The sequence below is a fragment of the Bos indicus genome, chromosome 26 (assembly GCF_029378745.1).
Source record: "Bos indicus isolate NIAB-ARS_2022 breed Sahiwal x Tharparkar chromosome 26, NIAB-ARS_B.indTharparkar_mat_pri_1.0, whole genome shotgun sequence".
Taxonomy (NCBI): domain Eukaryota; kingdom Metazoa; phylum Chordata; class Mammalia; order Artiodactyla; family Bovidae; genus Bos; species Bos indicus.
The window spans coordinates 21,588,218-21,607,607 of record NC_091785.1 but is presented as its reverse complement, the minus strand read 5'-3'; the positions used below and the strand labels follow the sequence as shown (position 1 = coordinate 21,607,607).

The following is a 19,390-nucleotide window of genomic DNA, read 5'->3' as shown; positions in this document are numbered from 1 at the left end:
AATGGGAGTTTGGGATTGACATGTACACACTTCTATATTTAAAATAAAATGCCTTTCCAAATATAAAATAAAAATGAGAAATAAAAAAATGAATATAATAAAAGAATGAACTAGAATTAGAAGGACTGATCAATGATAAAGGTTTGGCTTTATCTGTAATATTTGCCTTTTAATAAGTATGTAATACTTGTGTGATTAAACATAAATGAATGAATGGATGGGTGAATGAATTAATGAATGAATAAATAAGTAAATAAAATTTTAAAATGTGTTTAATACCCAGAACAACCTTTGGGTTGTTGACGTTATCCAAAGACAGAGAAAAGAGCTGCTATCTATTCTTTTTCCTTCTTTCCAGAGTGTTGAGGAGAATGACTTTAAATCAGAAATAGCAGGAAAAATTATGATTAAAAAGATCTAGGTCCAGACAAGTGTCAAAATCACATGCAATTAGGAATCTGCTTTTGGTGACCTTCATGGAATCCTGGCAGGTCAGAGGGGTGCTACAGCATGTAAATGGACAAGGACTACCGTAATGCTCAGCAAGGAGTAGACAATAGATTTGGAAATTGAGGACTGTCAAGATTGAGATTGACTCCTGGCAAAATTCTAGAAATGATTATTATATATAGGGTCTGGCAATGCCTAACAAGGAAAACATGTCTACCTTTTGGCAGAAGCCAACATGAGTTCTTTAGGAATACATGCCAAAGAGTAGATAAGGACACTTTTGTTGATAAGGACACTGAACAAGGAGGTTAGGGGAATCCTGAAGATACTGTTCTTTGATTTCAACAGGGGATGAAGCAGTTTGTCCTATTATCTTTGTGGATGCAATGAAGAAATGTGGGCTGATGATGACCCTGCTTGGAGCATTCATAAATGGTGACTCACTGTACCCAAAGAAGTGTGATGATGGTAGGGGTTATGTCTTTCCAGTTGGAGGTTTTTGAACCTGGTCATGTGATGTTTCTATCAGTGGCTCAAATGAAGATGTAGGTGTCCAGCTCATCACACTTCCAGATGACAAAAAGAGGACCAGAATCACTAACAGGCTGGATGACAGAATTGCAATTAGAATGATCATGACAGGCTGGAACAATGATCCTACATGAACAAATGACACTTGGAGGAGAGTGGATGTGGAGTCCTACAGGCAGGCTAAAAAGGTCAGAGATGCAAACATAGGCCTGGGAGTCCTGGTTTAGGGATGAATCACTTGAAAAAGACTGAGTTTATGTGACAGCTAATTCATTGTGGATCAATTGTATGATCCGGAAGTATGATGACTCCCAGGCTCCCTACCTGCCTTAGTAGATGCAGAAAGCTTGAAACAGGAAAGATTAATGGTCCCACTAAGGGTCCATATTTGGAGAAGGAAATGGCAACCCACTCCAGTGTTCTTGCCTGGAAAATCCCAGCAACGGGGGAGCCTGGTGGTCTGCCATCTATGGGGTTGCACAGAGTTGGACACGACTGAAGTGACTTAGCAGCAGTAGCAGCAGACTAGTTTTTGGAGAAGGAAATGACAACCCACTCCAGTACTCTTGCCTGGAAAATCCCATGGACAGAGGAGCCTGGTGGGCTGCAGTCCATGGGGTCGCTGAGTCAGACACGACTGAGCGACTTCACTTTCACTTTTCACTTTCATGCATTGGAGGAGGAAATGGCAACCCACCCCAGTGTTCTTGCCTGGAGAATCCCAGGGACAGAGGAGCCTGGTGGGCTGCAGTCCATGGGGTCGCTGAGTCAGAAACGACTGAGCGACTTCACTTTCACTTTTCACTTTCATGCATTGGAGAAGGAAATGGCAACCCACTCCAGTGTTCTTGCCTGGAGAATCCCAGGAACGGCGGAGCCTGGTGGGCTGCCGTCTATGGGGTCGCACAGAGTCGGACATGACTGAAGTGACTTAGCAGCAGCAGCAGCAAGGGTTCATATTTTGCTAGGTTCAAGGCTGAAGACACTTCTTCAGAGTAATGTCCAGGGTAGGGCAACCCACATTGGAAAGGACCTAAATACCAAATCCTATTAGAAGAGTGGCCATAAAATATTACCTAAACTACAGTACATTTGACAGTAAAAGAAAGTGTTATTAACAATTGCAATGCATAATATTTCTACTTTTGAAACATCATTGGAAGAACTGGGATTTTTATACAAAAAAAGAAAAGGAAAAAAAAAAAGAATGCTGGTAGCCAAATGGCTATCATATGAGAAGGGGAATAGATTTCTATGGTCTATTTTTTTTTGACAGGTAAGTAGGTTTTACTTTTTTACTAGTGGGTATGAGTTAAGAGGGGACAGTACCGTGTCTCTCATGAGTGCAGGACCCACCATTTGTCCAGGGGGCCACAATTAGGGATATATTTGACCCCACAGCCATCTGGGGAGAGCCGCTCTTCTGCCACTATCTTTTCAAAGTCATCTCCATTGAACTTAGTAACTCAGCTGGTTAAGAATCCTCCTGCAGTGCAGGAGACCCTAATTTGATTCTTGGGTAGGGAAGATAAAATACTGAAAATTCAAATAAATCATACTGTATTTTTGAAAGTTAGTCTTAAAAGGTACAACCTTTTCCCTGGAGAAGGGATAGGGTACCTATTCTAGTATTCTTGGGCTTCCCTGGTGGCTCAGATAAAGAATCCACCTGCAATGCTGGAGACCTGGGTTCGATGCCTGGGTTGGGAAGATCTGCTGGAGGAGGGCATGGCAATCCCCATGGACTGAGAAGCCTGGTGGGCTACAGTCCATGAAATCGCAGAGTCGGACACGACTGAGCAACTAAGCACACACACAAACTTAGTAAATCCTCACTTCTTGGAGATGTGGATCTTCTGATGGCCAGGGAGCTTGAACCTGGCCCTGAGGAGGGCCTCAGCCACACGCTCTTTGTTCTGCAGCTTGGTGCAGATAGACACTGTGATTTGGCCAACGTGGACCCTGGTCGCTGTGCCCTGGGGCCTTCCAAAGGCACTGCGCCTACCTGTCTGGAACCTAGATTGAGGACAGCACGCCAGCATGAAGGTCCTGGAAAGGGCTGTCTCCAGGGTCCCTTTGAGCAACCCACATGGACAACAGGCTGCATATACTGTTTGCAGGCATTGCACACTCGACCCTGATGGGGAAAAGCGCACAGTCGGTTTAACTGGCTGCAAATCTATGGCCTATTTAAAAAAATTATTGTTTAAGAAGGGATACTTTCTCACTGAAAAAACTTGAAATGATAGCCAACTCTTTTCTGTCAAATTGGGATGATACTAGTATCCACCTCAAACTGTTCTGAGGGTCAAATGAATAGTGAATGTATGAATTTGTAAGATAGCATTTAAAATGTAACTGTTTACATTTGTTTTTTCTGTTTAACAGAAAAAAATTCTCCCTTTCCTCACTACATTTCATCCCCTATATCCATCATGTGCCTCAGAGGTAGCCATATTATTAATTTGTTAACATTTTTTAATGAAAAAAATTTAAACTTTATGCCTACATGATACAGGTGTGGCAACATCTTGATATTGGCTAACTCTGAGTGGTTAGAATATGGGAATTCACTGACTATTCTATTTTCTTATATCTCCGAAATTTTCATTAAAGATAATTATGTAACTCAAAAATTTAACTAATAAAGGTGAGAGCTATTCCGTATTAGGTCCTCATGGACTACCATTGAAAATTGTTTAGTGACATCTTCTGATATTTGCTTCCCTATTTCTATTGAAATATCATGTTTATCTTGCTTTTTTGACTTTTCATTTTTTAGATACTTTTATTGACTATCTATTATGGAAGATGAGAATTGGGCTATCTTATACCATCATCTATATTCATTTTATCTATGTTCATTCTTTCAATATACTTTTGTCACAATTCAGAGTAAAATCAATATTTTGTGTTTATGTATATAAAAGTGTAAATATTTCTTTTCTTTTTTTTAACGGCTGAGTTATGTTGTGACTTTCATCACATTTTATTTCTTGCATATCTTTTCTGTTTTTCTTGGAGTTAATAATTGCTTCAGGTCCTCCCCTGCCACCAGTGGTTTGCTAAATTTTCTAGTTACTTATTTCTAATCATTTCCAAATTCTCAACAGAAATATGAAATATTTTATTATTGTCAAGCATATTTTGTAATCTACTGTTACCATATTTTTATTGGTGGCATCCTTTTCGGACCTATAATTTTCCTATTCAAGGCCATCACTAACACACATGTCCCTTCTGAGTAAATTTTAAATTAATTAATTAATTAATTTTTGCCCATACCATGCAGCTTATGGGATCTTAATTCCCTGACCAGAGATTGAACCCACACCCTTGACGGTGAAAGACCAGAGTCCTAACCACTGGACCACCAGGAAATTCCCTTGAGCAAAATTTTTTATAAGGAAGCCCCTCTGGCCAGAAGGATTGTAGAAAAGAGCTTCTTGAGTTGACAAATTACAGAATAGTGCTCTCTTTGGGAAGACTGATTAGTAAGGGTATCTTCTTCCCCAAGGTTTGATGCACCCCTTCACCAGAAATGTGACTTGGGAAGCAGAGCACTAAATGGGTTTTGGTTCTCACTCATGGTCCCCACACGAGACATCTTTGGTCAATTACACAGCTGTATGTGGTATACCTGTTCTAGTTCCTGTGTGTACTGGTTCCATGGATACACAGCACACCTGTCATTTTGGGTTTTTCCTTCTCCATAATTTTTGTGATTCCCCTCATTTTTCTCCTGTGTTAGATCTTTTGCTTACTGAGTTGCAAGTATTCCTCTTTCTTAGTTTGGCCTCTTTTTTTTTTTTTGGCTGCACCATGTACCTTGTAGGATCTTCGTTCCCTGACCAGGAATGGAATCCAGGTCCATGACAGTGAAAGCGCAGTCCTAAGCACTGGACTGCCAGGGAATTCCCTAGTCATCCAGTTATTTTTAAGGAAAGAAAGCATGGGGATTTTTGGAAGCTTTGGAATTGTGAAAAATATTTTATTCTCACACTTGAGTGATATTTTGTTTGAATATAGAATTATACATTTGAAATCCTTTTTTCCTAAGAATTTTGAGGGTATTGTTCTTTTATCTAATAGTTCCGTTGTTGCTGTTGAGACGTTTGCTGCCATTATTATTTTCAAATTGCTGTATTTCCCCTCTTTCTTTCATTCTGGAAGCTTCTTTTTAACTTTCGGTGTTCTAAAACTTTATTATTATGTGCTTTGATGTGGTACTTTGTAAATCCTTTGTGCTGGGTATTTGATTGTCCTTTTCAATCTAGAAATTTCGTGCCCTTCAACTTGGGAAAATTTTTGGAATTATTTTAAAAATAATTTTAAACTTTTAACTTTAATGAACCTTTTAACTTTCATTTTCTTTGTCCTATTTTTTTTTTTCTGAGAGTCCCATTAGATGTTTATACTTTCTGTACTTATCCTTTATTTTTCTTATTTTTTTATTTTCTAATTTTATCTCTGAGACTGTTCTTCTACCTTCTGGATATTTTCTTAACTTTACCTTGAAAATCTTCTATTAAATATTTTTACTTTTGATGTTATGTTTATGAATATACACCTATTCATATATGCACATATCAGTTCAGTCAGTTCAGTCACTCAGTCATGTCCAACTCTTTGCGACCCCATGAATTGCAGCATGCCAGGCCTCCTTGTCCATCACCAACTCCCGGAGTCCACCCAGACTCACGTCCATCGATTCAGTGATGCCATCCAGCCATCTCGTCCTCTGTCGTCCCCTTCTCCTCCTGCTCCCAATACCTCCCAGCATCAGAGTCTTTTCCAATGAGTCAACTCTTCGCATGAGGTGGCCAAAGTACTGGAGTTTCAGCTTTAGCATCATTCCTTCCAAAGAAATCCCAGGGCTGATCTCCTTCAGGATGGACTGGTTGGATCTCCTTGTAGCCCAAGGGACTCTCAAGAGTCTTCTCCAACAACACAATTCAAAAGCATCAATTCTTTGGCTCTCAGCCGTCTTCACAGTCCAACTCTCACATCCATACATGACCACAGGAAAAACCATAGCCTTGACTAGACGGACCTTTGTTGGCAAAGTAATGTCTCTGCTTTTCAATATACTATCTAGGTTGGTCATAACTTTCCTTCCAAGGAGTAAGCATCTTTTAATTTCATGGCTGCAGTCACCATCTGCAGTGATTTTGGAGCCCCAAAAAATAAAGTCTGACACTGTTTCCACTGTTTCCCCATCTATTTCCCATGAAGTGATGGGACCAGATGCCATGATCTTCGTTTTCTGAATGTTGAGCTTTAAGCCAACTTTTTCACTCTCCACTTTCACTTTCATCAAAAGGCTTTTAAATTCCTCTTCACTTTCTGCCATAAGAGTGGTGTCATCTGCATATCTGAGGTTATTGATATTTCTCCCGGCAATCTTGATTCCAGCTTGTGCTTCTTCCAATCCAGCGTTTCTCATGATGTACTCTGCATATGAGTTAAATAAGCAGGGTGACAATATACAGCCTTGATGTACTCCTTTTCCTTTATACATAGGTATTAATATCTAGAAGATTACTAATTATTATTATTCTCTGAATGTGCCTTAAAAATACACAATTTTTGTTTCACAGAGGTCAGTTTCTTTACATCTCAGACTATTAATTATAGATTTTGGGGGGGGGGATTGTTTTTAGTTTTATTCTTTTCCCTGAACTGACTTTGATTCTTTCACATTTTTTTTTGTGGTAGTTAATTCTGGCCTTTATTTCAAGTTAGAAGCTTATTTTAAATCATTAGTATCCTTTCTAGTCCATCAACACAAAAGTAAGGCAATAAAAGATTGAAAACACTGTGTGCATGTTTGAGATCTGTTGATTAGGAGATACCATTTAAAAGTGATAAGGTGGGGACCCAGATGTTTTGTGGAAGACCCCAATTGCCAGAATCTAGAGGTATTTTATTTTGGACTGGTCATTTTCTTCAGAATCTCTATCTTGGACAACTAAGCAACTGAATTTCTAAAAAGTCAAAAGAGAGGAGACAGAGATCCCCAAATTTAACTAGTTTATTTTAATACAAAAGTGGTTTAAAATTTTATTATTTCAAACATATATAAAAATAGAGAGACTAGTATAACAAGCATAACTAACAATTATCCATTTATAGCCAGTCTTGTTTTATATAGTTCCCCACCACTCCAACCCCCAGACTTGTTTCATAGCAAATCCCAGACACCATATCATATAATTTGTATATAAGTTTATATTTCTAAAATAAAATGACTTCTTAAAATGATCATCATATCACTAGCACATCTGAATGTGTAATTTGTGTCATATTTATTTTTTCCTGATTACCTTGTAACTTCTCCTCTTCCTAATCCTCTTCCTCTTTTTAACTACTTGCAGGATTCAAGTATATTGCAATTAGTGAATATGTTTTTTAAGTCTCTTTTAGTCCACCCTTTTCCCCCCTTGCAATTTCTTCATTGAAGAAGAGATTATTTGCACTAAAGTTTCTCACAGTCTGTGGAAACTATGCAAAGAAGAGCCTAGATCATAGGACTTCTTAGTGGTCCCGTGGCTAAGACGCCGTGCTTTGATTCGATCCCTGGTCAGGGAAGTAGATCTCACATACCACAACTAAGAGTTTGAAGGCTGCAACCAAAGATCCTGTGAGCGTCTACTAAGACCCAGAATAACCAAATAAATAAATATTAAAAAGAAAAAAGAGAAGAAGAAGAGCTTGGATCAGATTGCATCCTTGCGATTTCTCTATTTGCTTATTTTTGGCTGTACTGGGTCTTTGTTGCTGTGCTCGGGCTTTCTCTAGTTGCAATGAGTAGGGGCTACGCTCCAGCTGTGGTGCACGGGTTTCTCATTTGTGGTGGCTTCTTTTATTGTGCAGCATGGGTTCTAGAGCATACAGGCTCAGTAGTTGTGGTGCACGGGCTTAGTTGCCACACAGCATGTGGAATCCTTCGTGATCAGGTTTCAAACTCATGTCTGCTGAATTGGCAGGTAGATTTTTAACCACTGGACCACCAGGGAAGTCCCTTGTGGTTTCTTTGTTTATTCTGTTTCCTGTAAAATGGTAGTTACAGCTAAAGGCTTGATCAGATTCAGGTTTGATTTTTTTTTAAATACTACTTTTAAAGATTTTTTTGTTTCTTTGTATTTTCATTAAGAGGCACATAGTGTTCTGTTGTTTCTCTTTTTGTGAAACTAACAGCCATTGACAATCACTGAAATCTGTTACTCCACTGGGGCCGCAAAATGGTGATGCTCTAATTTTATCCATTCCTTCTTCCTTTGTTAGTTGGAAGACTTCTATAAAGAGAAACTTCCCTTCTTCCACTATTTGATTTCCTGAAGTACAGTTCTTATAAGAAAAGTAGTAGAAATGCTTGATTCCTTTTATTTATCAGTTTCCCAAATAATGAGTTAGTTCCCTCCCTCCTCTAAAGAAGATCATGAAGATTTTTCTTTTAAGTATAATGATGAACTCATGGGTTTAAATATGTCTGATGAATTTCAGTCAGATCATTGATGCTCAATTATTGGTCAATAGGAGCCTCTAATGGGCACCTAAGTCCTTTTAACATGATCCTAGTAATCTTTGATAGCTTTCTCGCTTCCTGTTATGACAAGATTTCCTTGATCATCTTGTGTATTAATTTTTCAAATCTGACATCTTCCGTTTCCCCAAAGAGTCCTGGGTGCTTTTAGTGCAAAGTGGTATTTAAAGACCAGAGTCTAGGAACAAGAGGTGCTTACAGCTATCGAGTTGGTTAGTTTCTTGTCCTTTTCAGTGCACAGAGCCAGGAATTGAATTTTTTAAAAGATAAAATGCATCAAGAGTTACTATTTATACATCCAATTAAATCCAGAACTATGGGGGTTTTACTTATCTTAATTGATCTTCCATTTGGTTTGTTTGCTTCTCCCACACCAAAAAAAAAAAAAAAACTCCAAGCATACAAATATCATTGCTTATTTGCTTAATCAGTGTATGCCCCACTAGAGAATATATATTTGGTCAACTACTAGGTTTCAAATTACTTGGAATAATTTCTCTATATGTGGTTATTATACGAATTCAATAGAGTTAAGTTCATTTGTTTTATTTGGCTTTTGCTTTTGGGGGGATTGCTTATTGATTTAATTTTGTTGTGACATTATGTAAAATATTTACATGGTTCTAAAGTCATATCTCGGAGAAGGCAATGGCACCCCACTCCAGTGCTCTTGCCTGGAAAATCCCATGGATGGAGGAGCCTGGAAGGCTGCAGTCCATGGGGTCGCTGAGGGTCGGACATGACTGAACGACTTCACTTTCACTTTTCACTTTCATGTTTTGGAGAAGGAAATGGCAACCCACTCCAGTGTTCTTGCCTGGAGAATCCCAGGGATGGGCGAGCCTGGTGGGCTGCCGTCTATGGAGTCGCACAGAGTCGGACATGACTGAAGTGACTTAGCAGCAGCAGCAGCAGCAAAGTCATATCTACAATATAAGATATCAGTGATGGCAACCTTCTACCCTGTCTTCTCCATTTTGTTTCCTCATTTCTTCTATAGATGAATGTTTTAAAAAACCTTGTTATCTTTCCATTTTGTAAAATGATACATTCATAAAATATGCATTCATATTCCTCCTTTCTTATATAAATACTTGCCTATTATACACACTTTATCCACCTTAATATTGACCTTTTAATAAAATTTATGTCTAGGAATATGTTACATTATTTATGTTGTGATTCAACTTGTTCCCTGTTTTGCTTCTTACCTAGAGGGCCAAACTTCTTAAAGCAGATAACGCAATGTCAAGGGCATGGATGTACTTTAAAAGGGAGATGGACCTTGAATTCCAGCTTTACCCCTTTCTTGCCACATTACCACAATATAACTTCAGATTATTCACCAGTAAGGTCACCCATCATTTCCTGGTTGACATTAGTAAATTGTTGTATGGTTGTGCTGTTTTTGGATTATGCCACTACAGCCCTACCGAATCACTTATACCGGCTGACACATCCTTACACACTATATTATATCAGGGCCACAAGAACACGCAGAAGAACTATGCCAACAGGTCTTAATGACCCGAATAACCACGATGGTGAGATCACTCACCTAGAACCAGACATCCTGGAGTGTGAAGTCAAGTGGGCCTTAGGAAGCATTACTATGAGCAAAGCTAGTGGAAGTGATGGAATTCCAACTGAGCTATTTCAAATCCTGGAAGATGATGCTGTTAAAGTGTTGCACTCAATATGTCAGCAAAGTTGGAAAACTCAGCAGTGGCCACAGGACTGGAAAGGGTTAGTTTTCATCCCAATTCCAAAGAAAAGCAATGCCAAAGAACGTCCAAACTACTGCACGATTGTGCTCATTTCACATGCTAACAAGGTAATGCTCAAAATCCTTCAAGTTAGGCTTCAGCAGTATGCGAAATGAGAACTTTCAGATGTACAAGCTGGATTCAGAAAAGGCAGAGGAACTGTTGCAGGAAGGGGAACCCTTTCCAGGGCCTGAAACTGGGCTCTTATCTAACGCTCAGAAATGAATTGTCTGAGGAGACACATGTGTTGACAAAGCAAGAGATTTTATTGGGAAAGGGCACCCAGGTGGAGAGCAGTAGGGTAAGGGAACCCAGGAGAACTGCTCTGTCACGTGGCTCGCAGTCTCGGGTTTTATGGTGATGGGATTAGTTTCCAGGTTGTCTTTAGCCAATCATTCTGACTCAGAGTCCTTCCTGGTGGTGCACGCCTTGTTCAGCCAAGATGGGTGCCAGAGAGAAGGATTCTGGGAGGTGGTCGGACATGTGGTGTCTCCTTTTGACCTTTCCTGAACTCTTCCAGTTGCTGGAGGCTTATTAGTTCTGTGTTCCTTACCAGGACCTCTTGTCATAAAATAACTCATGCAAATGGTTACTATGGTGCCTGGCCAGGGTGGGCGGTTTCAATCAGTGTGCTTCTCCTAACAGAACCAGAGATCAAATTGCCAACATCTGTTGCATCATAGAAAAAGCAAGAGGCTTTTTCTGCTTCTCTATGCTAAAGCCTTTGACAGTGTGGATCACAATAAACTGTGGAAAATTCTTCAAGAGATGGGAATACCAGACCACCTTACCTGTCTCCTGAGAAACCTATATGCAGGACAAGAAGCAACAGTTAGAAACAGACATGGAACAATGGACTGGTTTAAAATTGGGAAAGGAGTATGTCAAGGCTGTATATTGTCACCCTGTTTACTTAACTTCTATGCAGAGTACATCATATGAAATGTTGAGCTGGATGAATCACAAGCTGGAATCAAGATTGCCAGGAGAAATACCAACAAACTCAGGCATGCAGATAACACCATGCTAATGGCAGAAAGTGAAGAGGAATTATAAAAGAGAGTGAAAAAGCTGGCTTAAAACTCAACATTCAAAAAACTAAGATCATGGCATCTGGTACCATCACTTCATGGTAAATAGATGGGGAAAAATTGAAAACAGTGACAGATTTTATTTTCTTAGGCTCCAAAATCACTGTGAATGGTGACTGCAGTCATGAAATTAAAAGATGCTTGCTCCTTAGAAGGAAAACTGTGACAAACCTAGGCAGCATATTAAAGAGCAGGAACATCACTTTGCCAAGAGTTTTTCCTTCTCCTCCTCAGATCAGCCCTGTGTTTCACATGCATCCACATTGCAGCACAGAGCATGCTTCCTCAGATCCTGGGTTTTGCTCTTTTAGCAAGCCCTGGCCATTTTCTCTACCATTCTAACCTCCAACTACCTGCAGCCTCCTTGGAACCCACCCAGCACAACTGACTTAAGTCAGTCTGATGGGCTCACAGATTGACTGAGTGTTCTCTGAGGGTTTCTCATCTTTCCAGCCACCCCAACATATCTTGGGTTCCCAAGAGAGGTCTGGCTCTGGGGAACATGGCTCCAGAGTCAGGCCAGGCTTAGGGCCAAGACAAGATTAGGCTTTTATTCTTTCATTTATTTATTCAACAAGTATTTTCTGGTTTCTATTAAGTGCCAAGCTCAAAGGATAAAGACATGGAGTCCATTCTCATGAAACTTAACATTTGGTGGAAAGAGAGACAGTGCTGAAGTAGGGTGACATGTTGATGGATGGGTAAGTTTGGGAGCTGTGAAATCTAATCACAGGTTCAGGGAAAGCTTCCTGGAGGGAGTGACATTTAATCTGAAATCTCAAGGATGAATAGGAGTCAGTCAAGTGGTGGGGATTGCAGGGTAGAAAGAACTTTTCAGGCTGCAAGAACAGTGTCTGCAAAGGCAGGAAGGGAAGGTCGTTGGGGCTGGAGTAGAGAAAGCAGGGGGGAAGTGTGCTGGAGGCGAGGCTGGACTGGTGGCAGAGGTTAGGACTCTGTGGCTTGCGAGTCAAGAGTTTGGACTTCACCCCCTGCAGGCCCATGGTGGTCCACCAAAGAGTGTTAAACCAAAAAGTGTTAAACTGTGTATGTGTGTGCTGGCGGGGGAGTACACCAGAATATTATTTGCATTTTTAAAGATAACATTAGCTACAAGCAAGACAGAACAGGCAGAGTTGCTGAACGTGGTGATGGGGAGCTAGAAGCAGGTGGCCCAGATTTGCTGTTTCCAGGAGGCTGAACTGACAGGACTTGGATTCTGATTGGCTGAGTGGATGAGGGAGAGGGAGGAGTCAAGGAGAACTGGTAGGGATCTGACATAAGCAGTTGAGTGGAAGATGGTGCCATTCTCTCAGATTAGGATCAATGGTTGGGACAGTCATGCCTTGGACTCTGCACAGAGAGTCACTCAAGATGGTTGAGGGTAATGATGGGGGCACATATGGGGCCTAACCCAGTCAAGAGGCCAGAGAAGCCTTCCTGGTTTAGACAGCTGATGGCAAGGCCTTGACTAAGTGTGTCTGAGGGTCCAGGATATGAGGTTGGGCTTAGGGTTGGGATCTGGGGACACCTGGAAGTTGAGGGGGCAGGCGGCCTGGAGACTTGGAAGAGGACTTAGGGTGGCCAAGTCCTGGGTGACTCTAGCCTTGGTTAGTGACAGACGGCTGGGCTGGGCCGGGCTGCCCTCTCCTCCACTGATAATTAATCCCGCACGGGGGCCGCGGGCGATGACAGGGCTGTCTAGCGTGCACTTAAGCATTAAATGACCAATTTCTGTCAGACTAACTTCCCCAGCCTCCCTGTCCCCTCCTCTGCCGCCCACCCCCCGCCCACACCCCCTCCCTCTGCTCCCTGCACTCTGAGTTTTTCAGCAACTGATGGCTCCTGGTTCATTTCTGTGGAATTAATTGGTCCCTGAATGAATTCTGTTGACAGGGCAATTTATCATGTGTTTGGGCTGACAGTGCGGGTGTCGGGGGGTAGGGGGGTGGGGAGATGAATGGGGGGGCTGAGATGAAGGGGAGGAGGGGATCTGGGTTGGGGTGAGTATTGACCGTAGATAGGGACCTGGGAGGTGCCAGCCCCAGGGTTTGGGGTGCCATAGAGCACCCCCAATCATGGCTGTATGCTTTGCTACACATCCTTGATCCCACAAGTTTGAGAGAAAGCCCTAAATTGGAGAGGATCTCCAAACTTTATCTGACTTCTCCCCTACCCTTCAATCATCTCAAATGGGGTGTCTTCATTGGGGGAATTCAGCACCATGCTATGTTAATCCTCTGAAGGCTAGAATGGTGCTGGGGCTCTGGGATAGAATAAGGGAATGTGTGTGTGTGTGTGTGTGTGTGTGTGTGTGTGTGTGTGTGCATGCTCATGCACTCAAGGAGCAAAGGGACTGATTAGTCTGGGGGGTAAGGGGGCTGGTCCCCGGGGAGTTGGGCGCTCAGCCGGCCTGGCTAACAGGGGCCTAAGGGACTGGCTAATTAGAGTATTGGGATGATCTGGGCTGGGGGAGTGTTGTGGGGAGGCAGGACATGGAGTTGGCCCCCAACAGCTTCTTTCTTTGTCTCCCTCCCATGTACCTTATCCGGAACCCTCAGTGGTCTCCACCATTCACCTAGAGATCTCTGAGCAGACACTGGGGAGAGAGAGAGGGAAAGGCAGTAATGACTCCCAGGTGGGAGAGATAGCAACAAATAAATAAATCCATGCCTCCTTTCCTAGCTTAAAAAGTCCCCCATCCCCTTCCCTATCTGAATGTATCCAATCTTCCACAGAGCTTTCTTGAACTCCTCCTGACCGTAGAGATTGAAGGCTACCTACCACATATAACTGCAGAAGCTTAGAATGTCAAAGTGGGAAGGCATCCTAGAGGCCATCTGGTTTTACACAGGAGGCAAGGACAGAGACCCAAGGGGCTTGTTGAAGGTCACACAGTGATCACGGGAGCCAACTTCTGGGTTCATGCTGCTCTCAGCTTGGAGATGCCTCTGTACACACATGCTTTTCGTTCTGCCTAGAGGATGCATTTCCGGTCTGAGGATTCCTTAGGGAAGGGGTGGCTCTTCTATCAGTCAGTTCAGTTCAGTCGCTCAGTCGTGTCCGACTCTTTGCGACCCCATGAATTGCAGCATGCTAGGCCTCCCTGTCCATCACCAACTCCCCGAGTTCACTCAGACTCATGTCCATTGAGTCGGTGATGCCATCCAGCCATCTCATCCTCTGTCGTCCCCTTCTCCTCCTGCCCCCAATCCCTCCCAGCATCAGAGTCTTTTCCAATGAGTCAACTCTTTGCATGAGGTGGCCAAAGTACTGGAGTTTCAGCTTTAGCATCATTCCTTCCAAAGAACACCCAGGGCTGATCTCCTTTAGAATGAACTGGTTGGATCTCCTTGCAGTCCAAGGGACTCTCAAGAGTCTTCTCCAACACCACAGTTCCAAGGCATCAATTCTTTGGCGCTCAGCTTTCTTCACAGTCCAACTCTCACATCCATACCTGACCACAGGAAAAATCATAGCCTTGACTAGATGGACCTTTGTTGGCAAAGTAATGTCTCTGCTTTTCAATATGTGGTCTAGGTTGGTCATAACTTTTCTTCCAAGGCTCTTCTATAGGCCTCTTCAACCAGGAAATTGAGGCTGAGCCCGGGCACTTGGGAATGGACAGTCACAAAGATCAGGCCGTGGGAACATACTGAGATGCATGTACTGAGATGCTGCTGGGGTTCAATCAAGCAGGGAGACCACACTGAGGAGGATGTGGGTCAGATGTGGGAGGGGAGAGCAGTGTAATCTGGGGGCCCCAAACCCTGGGTTCTGAGAGATGGAGCCAACCAGGGCAAGGGGAGCCCTGGATCAAGGCAATGATCTGCCACCCTCGTGTGCTCTCCTGCTGCAGGCCGGCGACGTGCTCATGCTCTCACAGACCACCTTCTAAATCTCCCAGGTTCTTCCAAAGCTCCCTACCCTCCACAAGGTGGGACCCAGTCCTGCTCCCCTCACTCTCAGCAGATAGCAACTGTGTCTCTTGCAAGCTTTCTGAGCAGCTTCTCAGCCCTATCCCCTCATGATCAGTTTCCCAGCAGAATTCTCTGATTCATCCCCACTCCTCAAACTGCACCCCATTCTTTCAGGCCTGTTTCCATAAGCCCCTCAGTCCATCTCTCAATAGCCCCTCCTTCCCTACTCAGACTCCACCCTCTGCCTCAGCCCCCAGGCGAGTTCACATAGCCCTTAGCTTGAAAGGACTCTCACTCGAGCTCACTGACCGCAGCATCTCCTGGCCCTTCTTGTGCCCTCTTCCCTTCCAAACTTTTCAAAAGAATTGTTGACCCTCTGCCTCCATCTGCTTCCTCGGTTCTTAGCTACCCCTCCCCCAGCAGCCCTGGGGGTTGGGTTACAACTGGCAGACACTCAACACATTTGCTTAAGTGATAAAAAGGAGAAGGTGCTGGCTTAGGACCCTAGAAGTGCCAAAGTGGCCTTGCTTCAGGCCTAGCTGGCTCCAGAGGCTCGAATGACACCAGCACAGCTCTCCTTCAGTCTGCCTCTCAGCTCTGAGTGTCCCAGCCTGACTCTGAGTGTGTCTGCACTGAGATCTCAGGCAGGGACTCTCCACATGGTGGGGAACTGTCCCTAGAGATTCAAAGCCCTCATCATTGCAGCTCACAGCCCAAAGAAAGAAGGGACCCTCTCTCTTCCAGCCCCAATAACAAGACTTCTGAGAGGACTCTTCCTACCTTGATGTGCTTTGAACAGGGACACGGGGGTCCCCATTGGACAGACATAGGTCTCAGGCCCACATCTATGGTCAGGAGCTCATGAGGCATTTTGACTGACAGTCCCATAAGAACTACACAGGATGGGGGAGGGACAGTTTCAAATGGAATGAGAGGTGCAGAGACCTTAAACAAGTGGGGAGCTAGTCATGGGACTGCTTGGGGCACACTGAGAGCAAGTGTCTTGATGTCTTGAGGAGGCTCATGCTTGATGTAAATGAAGCATAGCACAGAGGCCAGCTAGCTCAGAGCACAGTGAGCTGGGGGTGGTGGTGGGGGGTACAGGGTGGACAGCCAGAACATGTAGGGCCTTATAGATCAGATTTAAGATTCTGACTTTGGCTCAGAAGGGGAATCATTGGGGGGCTCTGAGCAGAGAAGGAGCATGCTCTGCTCTACACTTTGGGGATCACTCTGCTGATGGGAGAGTAGACTGGGGTGGGTGAGGCGAAGATGGAAACAAGAAAGCTATATATGTATATATATATATATATATATATATATATATATATTTTTTTTTTTTTTTTTTTTGCATTTCAAGGTGAAGGGTCATACTGGCTTAGACCGGAATGGTACAGTGCAGATCATCAGAAATGATCAAATTCTGTTAACCGTTTTTTTTTTTCCCCCCTTTGGCTGCACTTTTTCATGTGATCTTAGTTCTCTGACCAGGGATCAAACCTGAGCTCCCTGTAGTGGAAGTGGGTAGTTTTAACCACTGGACTGCCAGGGAAGTCCCTGGATCCATTTTAAAGGTAGAGCTGTCTGATTTTGCTGGTGGATCAGATAGGGGATGGGAGAGACAAGAGCAGTCAGGGAAGACTGAAAATCTCACATTCTAGTTTGAGGTTTTGGCTTGAGTGACTGATAGAATGGAGTTGTCCTTGACTGAGATGAAGAGGGCTGGAGAGGGCTTCCCTGATGGCCAGTGGTAAAAGAATCTGCCTGCCAATGTGGGAGGCATGGATTCAATCCCTGGTTGGGGAAGATCCCACGTGCTGAGGAGCAACTAAATCCGTGGGCCGTAACTATTGACCCTGGGCTCTAGAGCTCCGGAACCGCAACTACTGAGCCCACGTGACACAACAGCGGAAACCCATGAGCCCTGGAGCCCATGCTCCGCAACTGGAGAAGCCACTTTAATGAGAAGCTCGAGCACCACAACTGGAAAGTAGTTGTGCTCTTCGCAGCTAGAGAAGAGCCCGTGCAGCACTGAAGACCCAGCGCAGCTAAAAATAAAACAAATAAATAAAATAAAGGGCTGCCGAATCCCCCAGTTTCCACTGGGCTTTGACTATATATCACAGCAATGGCACCCTACTCCAGTACTCTTGCCTGGAAAATCCCATGGATGGAGGAGCCTGATGGGCTGCAGTCCATGGGGTCACTAACAGTCGGACACGACTGAGCAACTTCACTTTCACTTTTCACTTTCATGGATTGGAGAAAGAAATGGCAACCCACTCCAGTAGTCTTGCCTGGAGAATCCCAGGGACCGGGGAGCCTAGTGAGCTGCTGTATATGGGGTCACACAGAGTTGGACACAACTGAAGCGACTTAGCAGCAGCACCAGCAGCAGCAGTATGGTCAAATGCCCTTATTCTCTCTGCTCCTCCCAGTTTTGTGTCCTGAGAGAGTGTAGTGATCAGCCTAGTTCAGTTTTGTGTGAGTCCAATTCTAGTAAAGTCGTTGGTGGATAGATGGTCAGGATGGGCTGTGAGTGGGACAGCTTCCTTAAAGAAGCCATGAGTGATGGATACCATTTGGACATTTCTAGTGTCCTGACTTTCAGTCACTTTTAAGTTTCATCTCTTGCCTCCTCTCCCAACCCCTTCTATCTTTCCCCAGGCAGCTGATACCCCAGCCCATTTCATCTGGTATATTTGCATGCCTCCATGTCTTTGCTACTGTTGTTTCCTAAACCCAGGACAGTTTCTAATTGTCATATTTGGTGAACCTCAGCTAGGAACTCTGTGGGAGCAGGGTGGGAACAGGGATAGCAGAATCAGAATTAGGTGAGTTCTGAGGAGCAACAGAGCTGGGGAACAGGCCCTGTTTGTGTTTGGGGCTGCATTTAGAACAGGCAACTGCTCAAGGATTGTAAAGCATGTTTTGGGCCCCTAAAGGCTGATTCTAGGAGGGAATATTCCCCAGGAGGGACACAGAATAAAAGTTTTTTTGGGTAGCGGTGGTCACTGTTGACAGCAGGCCCTCAAAATCCAATTTGGTATGAAGGAGACCAGAAAGAGAACAGAAGGTAAGAATTTCTGGTGGGACCCAGGTGAGATGCGCTGGCTCCCAATCTGATGAACTGAGCAGGACAGGGCTCCCATTCTGGGGCACCTGAAGGCAAAGCCAGGCACTGGGGGCCAGAGAACCACTCCATGTGATGTGTATGGCATTGCCTGGGCCAACCCAGTGCCCTGGCAGCATCCAGAATCCACTTGCTTGACTTCAGGCAATAAAATCAGGAGTTTTGCCACACTGGATTTGGGTTCTGAGCAGGCTCTCTGAAGTGGGGTAAACATTTTTGAGGGGTTGCAAAATAATCCATTTAGGCATGAGAAGAGAACATTGGAATTTCTTTGTATTCCAGTCTCATCCTTTTTCTATTTTATGTCTTATAAGATTTTTAATATGTTAGTTGAGTTTTTTATGGAATTTGTGAGTAAGTAAATATACTCATGGGCTTCCCAGGTGGCGCTAGTGGTAAAGAACCCACCTGCCAATACAGGAGACATAAGAAACACTGATTCGGGTCGGGAAGATCCCCTGGAGGAGGGCATGGCAACCCACTCCAGTATTCTTGCCTGGAGAATCCCATGGACAGAGGATCCTTGCCTACAGTCCACAGGTTCACAAACAGTCAGACACTGCTGAAGCAACTGAGCACGTATGCACAAATATATTTGGAGTACAAATTCAGAATTCTTTTTACTGCTAGGATATATGATCAAAGTAGTTTAAAGACCATTCTTCTAAGAGACTGGTGATTAAAAGGAGCAGTAGGGGCAAGTGGAAAGTGGGGCTGTCATTTAGTAATATGGGATTAGGGAGGAGACACAAGTGGTGATGCAGAAGGAAGCGGATGGACTTGACTGCTTCGGGGCTGGTTGATTTGTTGGGGCCCTGCAGCATCACGATGTGAGTAGGCTGGGAAAACAGGCCTGGGGAAAGACAGGCCTGTTGGAATCCTGATCGGAGGTAGGGGTCTAGGAGACAGTGTCCCCAGCCAATGGGAAAGGTCACTCCTTAGTTTGTCTCCAAGTC

The 19,390-nt window shown here is 43.7% G+C and overlaps 1 long non-coding RNA gene and 1 pseudogene across 1 annotated transcript in view; one reads left to right on the top strand and one right to left on the bottom strand.

Moving 5' to 3' along the window:
• LOC139179910 (uncharacterized) overlaps window positions 1-19,390 on the top strand; it is a 56,442-nt gene that overhangs the window by 36,297 nt on the left and 755 nt on the right. The gene's annotated exons all lie outside the window — the stretch shown is intronic.
• LOC139180052 (small nucleolar RNA SNORA70) lies at window positions 3,039-3,158 on the bottom strand (annotated as a pseudogene).